We start from the raw sequence: 11,762 nt of genomic DNA on the forward strand, positions 1-11,762 counted from the left end.
TTGAGGAAGAGGAGGACGCGGGAGGTCTTCCACAGGTCAGGGTAGAAGCCAGTAGAGAGGATGACATTATAGAGATGGGCGAGGACAGTTAGGAAGGAATAGGGGTTTCTCGAAGGTGACGGTAGGTGACACAGTCGTGACCAGGGGCCGTGTTGCGTTTGGACTGGAGGAGAAGTTTAATGTCTTGTGCTGTGATGGGAGTGTTGACGTCGGAGGGGGGCAACTGCCCCAAGTACTGGAGACTAGGAGCAAGTGGAGCGACTGAGGTATCAGCACGTTCCATGACGGTGGGGAAAAGAGAATAATCAAAGTGGGGATCATCGGGGATGGAGAAGACCTCGGAAAGGTGGGAAGCAAAGTGGTTGGCCTTACTGAGGTTGTCTGGAAGGGGGCGATCGTTATGGAGAAGGGGGTAGTGGGGAGCGGAAAGGGAACCAGTAAGACGATGGAAGGCAGACCAGTACTTGGAGGAGTTGATAGGGAGGGTGGCATTGAGTCGTGTGCAGGTCTGGCGCCAGTCCCGGCGCTTCGTTGCTGTAATAAGGTTCCGTACGTGTCGCTGTATTTGCCGGTGGCGTTGGAGTGTATCCCTGTCACGAGTGCGGAGGAAGGAGCGATAGAGGCGGCGGGATTCACGGAGGAGGAGGACAGCCCGCGGAGGGAGAGTGGGACGGTGTGGGTGGATGGTTTTAGTAGGAACATGGGCCTCCACGGCGTCAGTAATGACCGTCTGAAGGAAGGACGAGGCGCGGATGATGTCGTCAGGATGGCGATAGGTAAGAGGGTGGCTTTCGACCTGGGTGGAGATGGAGTCCCGGTAGGCATCCCAGTTGGCACGGCGATAGTCATGGACGACCTTGGGAGGGGGTGCAGGTTGCGGGGCCGGAGGGGGGCGGTTGGCAGACGTTATGGTGAGAAGGACAGGGAGGTGATCGCTACCTGTGGGGTCAAGGACGGCAACAGTGATACGCCCAAGGAGGTTGGCGGAGGCAATGACAACATCGGGGGTGGTGTTACTTTCGGGTCGGGTGTGCTGGGGAATGGGAACAAGGTCACCCTGGATTGTGGAGAGGAACTGATGCCACCGCCGAAGGGCAGCAGGAGTGCGGCTATGGACGTTGAGGTCGGCGGCAATCACATAGGTGGAGAAGGTGCGGTCAATGTGTGAGATGAAGTCATAAGGAAGAGGAGCAGTGGAGCGGACATAGATGGTGGCACAGGTAATGGTGATGGAGGGGAAGAAGACGCTAAGGATAAGGTGTTCAGTGGGGTCATTGAGGAGAGGTTGTGGCCGGACGGGGATATGCTTAAGGTGGCCAATCGCGACTCCACCCTGCGCACGAGGACCAGGAGCATCAGTGCGGTGGAGGATATAGGGGGAGGTGCGGATAGAATGGTGGGGCTGGAGAAAGGTTTCGTTCAAGAGGAAGGTGTCGACCTGGTGGTGGGAGAGGGTGTGCATGAGGAGGTATTTGTTGGAGCGGAAGGAGCGAATGTTCTGGAAGAGGATGCGAGACTCGTGCCGCGCCATGACGGGAAGGAGGGGGGGGGAAGAGAGGGAAGGGAAGAGACTTAAACTAGGGTGTCGAGGCGGGTGAAGGTGAAGTGGGCTTGGTTGTGGGAGTAAGTGGCGAAAGTGTTCAGGTGGAAAACAGAGCGAGCAGCAAGGGATATTTGTTGGAAGGTGTGCGGGCGCTGAAAAGGGTGAATGTTTTGGAGTACAACGGTAATGAACCGGATGATGTCCTCGGCCGTGGGGGGTGGACGGAGGGAATTGTTAGGATGGACAGGAGGATCGACGGGACGAACTGGGACTGTAAGTTCAGGGGTGGCTGGAGGGGGTTTAGCTTTACACTTGTGGGAGTATGTGGGATGGGGGCCATTGCAGGTATTACAGGAAGGAGGAGCAGCGAGGTTGGGGCAGTTCTTGAGAAAGTGGGAGGCCTTGCAATGGGGACAGGTGGGGGGGTTTTTGCAGTTGGGAGTCAGGTGGTCATTGTACATCAGGCACCGTTGGCAACGGTAGGATTGGGGAGGGGATTTGGAGGATTCAACAGGGTGGCGACGGTGGTAGATCAGGGCACCCTGGGTGAGGAGATGGTCTATGGACGGGGCAGACTCGGAGAATACCCGCATGAGGTAGGTGGGACCAGAGGCATTGTGGATACGGCTGGTTATAAATCAGCAGTGCCAGCGTTAAATAAGCACAGGACTTTGTTTGAACAAACGAGAATACTTGGTCACGCATTGATCTATTGGCGCTCTTGGATCAGGAAAGCAGCTGAAATTAGACTTGTAAAAACAACAATAAAGACACCGGCTATGCACGTAGCAATGCGTGGAAGCGAGCTCTTGACTAGGAAGAAACACGAAGGTGTACTTATCGCAGTTACCGCCTGATGCGATGGATGGCGCTGCAAGCAAAATCTTTGGAGATAGAGGGTGCCACCTCGGTACGCGCCATCGTGACGAAATCCAGCCAATCGGGTGCCACCTTGTGGGTACAAAAGAGGGAACTTGGAAGTTCACGATACTCAGTCTTAATCCCTGACGCCGATGAAGGCAGGTATCATTGAAAGCTTGGTATTTTATCTGAATTTGGTGCGGCATGTGATCTCAGTACTTTCTATTCAAGGACTCTGGCACGAAAAATTTCCTAACCACTCACATATTCTTGATCGTAAATTGTAGTAGACGACACAAAATGAATGAAAACTAAAATGCAAGATTTTTTAAAAACAGTCTTTAAAATACATTCTCAGGAAATCGTGAAAAGCTCTGTGAAGCATGCAAACAACACGCAACGACCAGACTGCGGGAGGACGTTAACATAAGCACGTAAACTCCCCACACAGTTCTCCACTGAGCTCAGTTTTAAATCACAGAGTACACGAAACGACTGAAAACTAAAAAACCGCAATATTTTCAACACCATTGTTAAACAGACACTATCCAGAAATTATGAAAACCATTGCAATGTATTCAAAACACGCAGCATTCCGCTAATGCTGCTGCTGATGTCAGACCGCGTGCAGGGAATCATGTGTCCTGTTGTTCAGCTTCTTTTTCTGCTGGAATATCATGAGCTGTGTGTATTAGCTTTTGTTAATTGCACCCGTTTTTGCTGGTACAATCCAACATCTTCAGGACCCTCTACGTCACAAGGTGACCTCGTATTCAGCGGAAATCGTCACCATATTAAAAAAAAAGACCAGAAACCGTCGGCGACTGCGTAAGTTGTCGTATGTGGTGCGCTTGGTTGTAGCTGTGTGTGAGTTGAGTTGATAGTTGATGGACCGCAACAAGACGCACCACGCGCGATATGTTACGCAGAAGATGATGGTTTTTCGTCTTTTTACTAGAAACATGGTGATGATTCCCGTTGAAAAAGTAGTAACATTCTTCCGTAGATTGGCCTGAAGATGGAGATTCTGTCAGCGATACCAATTGCAAGTAAACAAAATTAAAATACACAGCTGATGGTGTTATTATTGCTACACGAAAAGATAATAGCTGCTGTCCATTCTCCATGTCCGAAAATACCATAAGCTTGTCTCTGCTAATCGCAGAACTTATACATCTGTTGCCTTTCTAAAAAGCAAACTTTTCAAGGTACCACTAATACATTCCACTGAAAGAGTCAACCTTAAGAAGGTCCTCTTCTAGTAGAACGACCAAGCGAATAACGAAAATAACGAGCATAGCATGATAAACCTTTTTTATTCCAAAGTATGGCTCTGTGTGAGAAGTCACCGGACTTGCAATTTACATTCCTGCTTCCATTGTCGGTGCTCCCGCGTCGTTTTTTTTTTGCAAATAAAAGGAATGTACTGAAGTACTCGAAAACGTTTCAAGTGCGATTCGTTCAGTAAGATGATTGCGGAGGTGATATCTCTGTATCTACATCTGATAACGTCTCAGTGTTGCGCCTGATGATCGTCACACTCAAGGCACATGTCTGTGAACCCACGCACAAAAAAAGCACTCCGTCTTCAGGCCACAAGTGGCCCATCGGGGCCATCCGACCGCCGTATCATCCTCAGATGAGGATGCGGACAGGAGGGGCATGTGGTCAGCACACCGCTCTCCCAGTTCTTGTGATGATTTTCTTTGACCGGAGCCGCTACTATTCGGTCGAGTAGCTACTCAATTGGCATCACGAGGCTGAGTGCACCCCGAAAAATGGCAACAGCTCATGTCGGCCCGGATGGTCACCCATCCAAGTGCCGGCCACGCCCGACAGCGCTTAACTTCGGTGGTCTGACGGGAACCGGTGTACCCACTGCGGCAAGGCCGTTGCCGAACCCACGCACACGTAGTATGAAATCTGGTGCGCATGTTCTGTGTGCCACTGTCGTGAATCTTAGGTTTCTGAGTAATGAGTATGGTACCAGAGACGAAAGAGACGTACTAGTATAACACTACATGCTGCTGCATTTTATGCCTTCTCTGTGTGCTGCGACGTTTTCTATCGGTTTCCTGCTAAGTACCTCTCCCTAAACAGCACCCTATACCAGCAAACCAGTTGCGACTTTAATTGGGCGATGCGTAGTTATGTTTAGAAGGAATATCTCGATGACGTCACAAGATTCGAACCGCACGCGTCTGTTACGGTCCGCAGCTGCGAACGCGCTGTACATAATAGTCTGCGGCTGTGATCGTGCAGTCAAACAGTCTATGCATTGGCTAGAAATGCGAATTAATACAAACACAGAAATATAAAATAAAATATAAACGAGTAATTTAATAAAAGGGTCCTAGCCTAACGTCTGTAATTAATATAGACGGCAGAAAATTATGTAGAATAATGTTTACTGGCGAAAGTATATCTCAACTAAACAGAAAGTGGACCTACGATATCCAGTTAAAATACAAACAGGAAATAACGTTATCAAATAAATTTGCAATGAAAGCGTTACGAGAATCGTAGAAGAATCCTCAAGCAGAACAGTCATCTGAAACACACATATTTCGTGATCACGATACGAAATATTTATCAGCTCAAAAGAATTTAGAATTCAACGCGATGATTAGAAATTAATAGATACAAGATAACGAGTAGAAATTCATATTCTGTCTATTCTCAATTAGATAATGCAATCGAAACACGTTAGAGCACGTAGTGGCCGCTCAGCGTCCAGGATCAATCACTCACATGACCGAGTGATGCAGTATATCACAGGCAGGTCTGCTTTCTTCCTGAGCTTACATGTCACAGTCCAGAATCGCTTCCTTCAATGCACCACCCGTAAAAACGTCTGTCTCTACTTGACTCCAGTGGTGTTCCACCACTGTTTGTTTTTCTATTGGCTGAAGGCCATCCCCACCAAAAATACATCGCTCTTATATTTTGACAGACATGCTTTGACTCCACTTGACAACTTCATGCACTAAAAAAATATATTACATCAGTATTTCAGTAAAGAAATGATAAAAATTCGGTTACACTCAGACCATACACGAGAATTACAAATCTAGATTCGCCGGCCGAAGTGGCCGTGCGGTTAAAGGCGCTGCAGTCTGGAACCGCAAGACCGCTACGGTCGCAGGTTTGAATCCTGCCTCGGGCATGGATGTTTGTGATGTCCTTAGGTTAGTTAGGTTTAACTTGTTCTAAGTTCTAGGGGACTAATGACCTCAGCAGTTGAGTCCCATAGTGCTCAGAGCCATTTGAACAAATCTAGATTTGTTCATAAATAAATGAGTCAGCATTCTTGCACAAGTGCAATGACGTTAAATGGCAACAGAATGTTGTTAAATAGTGTGTAAACAATCATTATGTCTGTTTAATAGAAGCTTCTTTTTCACTCCTTACGGTAGTGGTGTCAGCTAATACATGTATCTGATCACTTCTTAAATTACTATGAGTTTGTGTTAGGTATTGCAATTAGCAGTTAAATAAGTATCTGGCAAAAATATCAACACATTCATTAAACAAACACGCAAGTGTGACAAGATACGAGATAGTCCAACTCCATTTATTTGCTTCGTTACTGTGAAGAATTAGATTTACATCATTTGAGTAATCAAAATGATGTAAAAGACATCATAAACCAATAAATAAGACAGATGCGTAGCTTTCAGGGATGGTAACTGTAATCCAGTGCTATCATCTGAGATATCGTTTATTGAAATCACACGCAAGTTGTAAATTGAGAGGTTCAGTGTGAAAAATTAAGTCACTGTAGAACATTAACTTCTATACTTTTAAAGATGTTGAAATAATTTTTATGTCATTGGATGCGGCATTTAGCTGAGATCGCCAATATATTCAGATTTGCTTTATTATGCAACTGTGATTTATTTTTGAATTTCCAAGAGATTCAACTTAGCCATCTTTCAGATTGCCTCAAAGTCCGCCATTGTTGTTGTATTCCACATTCTACTAAGCGAGTGACAACTGCCCAGCTCCTGGGATTTTCCCCATTTTCAGTCACATTGTTCGTCTTCGTACCTAGCTGGCTGGTACTGCTCCCCTAGCTGGGCCAGCTGCGATGTGCCCTTGGTCCTGAAGAGTCAAAGAAACTAGTACACCCGCCCAATATCGCGTAGGGCCCCCGCGAGCACGCACAAGAGCCGCAACACGACGTGGCATGGATTCGACTAATGTCTGAAGTAGTGCTGGAGAGAACTGACACCATGAGTCCTGCATGGCTGTCCTTGAATCTGTTAGCGTACGAGGGGGTGGAAATCTCTTCTGAACAGCACGTTGCAAGGCATCCCCTATATGCTCAATAATATTCATATCTGGGGACTTCGGAGGCCAGTGGAAGTGTTTAAACTCAGAATAGTGTTCCTGGAGCAACACTGTAGCAATTCTGAACTTGTGGGGTGTCGCATTGTCCTGCTGGAATTGCCCTACTCCGTCGGAATGCACAATGGACATGAATGGATGCAGGTGATCGGACAGGATCCTTACGTACGTGTCACCTGTCAGAGTCGTATCTAGATCTATCAGGGGTCCCGTATCACTCTAACCGCACAAGCTCCACACCCTTACAAAGCCTCATCAGCTTGAACAGTCCCCTGCTGACATGCAGAGTCCATTAACTCATGAGGTTGTCTCCATACCCGTATACATCCATCAGCGTGATACAATTTGAAACGAGACTCGTCCGACCAGGCAACATGTTTCCCGTCATCAACAGTCCAGCGTCGGTGTTGACGGACCCAGGCGTGTCGTGCAGTCATAAAGGGTACACGAGTGAGCCTTCGGCTCCGAAAGCCCATATTGTTGATGTTTCATTAAATGGTTCGCACGCTGACACTTGTTGATGGCCCAGCATTCAAATCTGCACCAATTTTCGGAAGGGTTGCACTTCTGTCGCGTTGAAAGATTCTCATCAGTCGTCGTTGGTCCCGTTCTTACAGGATATTTTTCCGGCCACAGCGATGTCGGAAATTGATGTTTTACCAGATTTCTGATATTCACAGTACACTTGTGAAATGTGTCGTACAGCAAAATCCCCACTTCATCACTACCTCGGAGATACTGCGACCCATCGCTCGTGCTCCGACTGTAGCACCATGTTCAAATTCACTTAAATCCTGATTACATACCATTATAGCATCAGTAACCGACATAACAACTGCGCCAGACACTTGTTGTCTTATATAGGCGTTGGTGACCTCAGAGCCGCATCCTGCCTGTTTACATATCTTTGTATATGAATACGCCTATACTAGTTTCTTCGGCGCTTCACTGTAATTTGCCTTTGTCTTATACAGTGACACTGAAAAATTATGTGTCAGATATCATATATGGAAGATAATGACCAAGAAGGGAGATAACATAATGCAGGGAATTTCGGTAGAAGAAATCGAAAAGCTTGTTTCAAAGTAACTACGGGCCACCCAATCTGTTTTGATAGAAGCGTCACTCAAATTATCACCGAACGCCAGCCACAACGGGACCATGGAATGGTTCCATTCAAAAGCAATCATCTCACGGATTAAGGCATTTATTCTACGGAGAGACGAGATGAGTAACTCCTGTTTCGTAGAACCCGGTCGGCCGCAGACGGATCTACAACCGCGCCCATTCTTGCACTTGCTCATTCGACCGAAACCGACGTCCACGGATGTTTTTCTTCGGGTTCTCAAAGATGTGAAAATCACACAATGAAAGATCCGGACTGCACGGAAGATGTTGCAGTGTTCCCCAACCAAACCGCTGATTGTCAGTGTGGGGACTGGAGTTATCGTGCAACAGGATGATTCCGCCCGACAGGGACCCAGAGCGTTTAGATTTGGTGGCGTGTCACTGATTCTGCAAAACTTCTTCGTAGCGCTGCGCACGGATTGTCGTTCCATGCTCTAGGAACTCGACGAGCAGAGGGCCCCTGCAGTCGAAGAAGAAGGACGTCATAACGTTACCGGAACTTGTGTGAAAACTTTGGGTTTCTTCGGGGAGAGAGATGTGCGATGTTTTTACTGTTGGCTTTGTGTTTATCCTCGGTCTGTCGTAATGCTGTCGGACAGAATCATCCTGAAGCGCTGTAATGCCCACCTCCACGCTGTCAATTCGACGAAGGCTAAGTTTCAGCGATTTGTTTCATGATTGACATGCGTGGACATCGGTTTCAGTCGGATGAGGAAGTGCAGGAGTAGGTATGGTTGTTGCTGACTGGGATCTACGAAATAGGAATTGATCGTTTCATCTCCCAGTGAGGTAAACGTCTTAATGCGTGTATTACTTTCGAGTGGAACCATTCAAAGGTCCCGTGTTTTTGCAGGTGTTCGAGTTTCATTTGACTGTCCCTCGTAGATTACAATTAGCGAAGGGAAGATTGTAATCGTTATGAAGAGGATTGTCGGCCGCACAACGCTCGATCAACTCAAGGTAGGTCGCTGGATCAGGAAAGGAATGACAAACGTATATCTGCAAAACTTTCACAGTTAAACGGAATGAAATTTCAGGTAACACCCCGTCCGAAACAGTAGCTGCAGTTAACGAGTCAGCGCCTGCCATTTATTTTATTCACCGGCCGTAAGGCCTCGCCCATTTTCCATAGGAATGGACAAGAGATGCTCCTTCATCAGGATTGGAGCAGGTAAACAGGGACAGAGGTTTGCCAGTTATCAGGAGCTCCAATGTTAGGTGCGTTGAGGCGCCCCTTAGGAAAATGGCGTGGCGCATTCGCCAGTCACTTGTGTTCTGAGGCCATCCTCAGACTGCACGTACGGCTAGCGAAAGTGGTGAAGACAGCTGGCCACACTCGCAGGGTGCAGGGTGAACATACAATCTGCAATATCGTATCCAGAATTGATGGTGAAACTTCGGTTTGTAGCCGAGTGGATCGAAAGCCTTTGTCGATTCTATATGACCGTGGCTGCAGACCTTAGTCATGGGTAGAGAACAGCAGGAATACGCTTGACAGGTCCCACACAGAAGGCAGAGTACTTGTAAAGTGCACGTGGCGATTTTTTAAGCCAGGCGATGTTTCAGGTTCTCTGATAAACGATTTCCAGTCGACACGCGTACAGAGCGAAGATACTGCGAATGTTAAGATTTTGCCAGTAAACTGCCGAAGCATTCGTAACCAAGTCCCTGAATTTACTGACTTCCAGTAACGCTGTCACACTAAAATTACACCTCGAATCGAGAGCCGAATCAAACCTGAAGCAGAAAGTTCTTACAAATTTAACGAGGCATGGAACACATATCATAAAGACATGTTACACGCCACAAGAGGTGGTGTGTTCATTGCTGTCGACAAAAATACGCCAACAGAAAAATATCACAATACCAAAAAAGAATTAATGTAGAGTAATGAAATTTCGGGAATACATATTTAAGTGACTAACGTTGCAGGATAACAGATTAATGAAAGTGCGAGACAAGCGACTGCAAATACAGGGTGTTACAAAAAGGTACGGCCAAACTTTCAGGAAACATTCCTCACACACAAAGAAAGAAAATATGTTATGTGGACATGTGTCCGGAAACGCTTACTTTCCATGTTAGAGCTCATTTTATTTCTTCTCTTCAACTCACATTAATCATGGAATGGAAACACACAGCAACAGAACGTACCAGCGTGACTTCAAACACTTTGTTACAGGAAATGTTCAAAATGTCCTCCGTTAGCGAGGATACAAGCATCCACCCTCCGTCGCATGGAATCCCTGATGCACTGATGCAGCCCTGGAGAATAGCGTATTGTATCACAGCCGTCCACAATACGAGCACGAAGAGTCTCTACATTTGGTACTGGGGTCGCGTAGACAAGAGCTTTGAAATGCCCCCATAAATGAAAGTCAAGAGGGTTGAGGTCAGGAGAGCGTGGAGGCCATGGAATTGGTCCGCCTACACCAATCCATCAGTCACCGAATCTGTTGTTGAGAAACGTACGAACATTTCGACTGAAATGTGCAGGAGCTCCATCGTGCATGAACATCATGTTGTGTCGTACTTGTAAAAGCACATGTTCTAGCAGCACAGGCAGAATATCCCGTATGAAATCATGATAACGTGCTCCATTGAGCGTAGGTGGAGAACATGGGGCACAATCAAAACATCACCAACAATGCCTGCCTAAACGTTCACAGAAAATCTGTGTTGATGACGTGATTGCACAATTGCGTGCGGATTCTCGTCATCCCACACATGTTGATTGTGAAAATTTACAATTTGATCACGTTGGAATGGAGCCTCATCCATAAAGAGAACATTTGCACTGAAATGAGGATTGACACATTGTTGGATGAACCATTCGCAGAAGTGTACCCGTGGAGGCCAATCAGCTGCTGATAGTGCCTGCACACGCTGTACATGGTACGGAAACAACTGGTCCTCCCGTAGCACTCTCCATACAGTGACGTGGTCAACGTTCCCTTGTACAGCAACAACTTCTCTGACGCTGACATTAGGGTTATCGTCAACTGCACGAAGAATTGCCTCGTCCATTACAGGTGTCCTCGTCGTTCTAGGTCTTCCCCAGTCGCGAGTCATAGGCTGGAATGTTCCGTGATCCCTAAGACGCCGATCAATTGCTTCGAACGTCTTCCTGTCGGAACACCTTCGTTCTGGAAATCTGTCTCGATACAAACGTACCGTGCCACGGCAATTGGCCCGAGCTAATCCATACATCAAATGGTCATCTGCCAACTCCGCATTTGTAAACATTGCACTGACTGCAAAACCACGTTCGTGATGAACACTAACCTGTTGATGCTACGTACTGATGCGCTTGATGCTAGTATTGTAGAGCAATGAGTCGCATGTCAACACAAGCACCGAAGTCAACATTACCTTCCTTCAATTGGGCCAACTGGCGTTGAATCGAGGAAGTACAGTACATACTGACGAAACTAAAATGAGCTCTAACATGGAAATTAAGCGTTTCCGGACACATGTCCACATAACATCTTTTCTTTATTTGTGTGTGAGGAATGTTTCCTGAAAGTTTGGTCATACCTTTTTGTAACGCCCTGTATAAAATGCTGGTACATTAATAACCTGTACAACTGCCAGAATGTTGAACGCAAGCATGCAAACGTGCATGCATTCTGTTGGAACAGGTGCCGGTCGTCAGTTTGTGGGATAGAGTTCCAAGTGTGCTGCGCTTGGTCGAGCAGTACAATGATGGTTAATGCTGATTGTTAATGACACTGGAGTTGTCACCCGGTGATGTCTCACGTGTGCTCGATTGGAGACATCTGGTGATAGCCCAGGGCAACACTTCAACAGCCGGCCGGTGTGGCCGAGCGGTTCTAGGCGCTCCAGTCTGGAATCGCGCGACCGCTACGGTCGCAGGTTC

The 11,762-nt window shown here is 47.0% G+C and overlaps 1 pseudogene; it reads right to left on the reverse strand.

The window, feature by feature from the left end:
• Nucleotides 1-4,183: 4,183 nt before the first annotated feature.
• On the reverse strand, nt 4,184-4,301 carry LOC124727106 (annotated as a pseudogene).
• Between the last annotated feature and the right edge of the window lie 7,461 nt (nt 4,302-11,762).

Source organism: Schistocerca piceifrons, chromosome 1 (assembly GCF_021461385.2).
Source record: "Schistocerca piceifrons isolate TAMUIC-IGC-003096 chromosome 1, iqSchPice1.1, whole genome shotgun sequence".
NCBI classification, from domain to species: Eukaryota; Metazoa; Arthropoda; class Insecta; order Orthoptera; family Acrididae; genus Schistocerca; species Schistocerca piceifrons.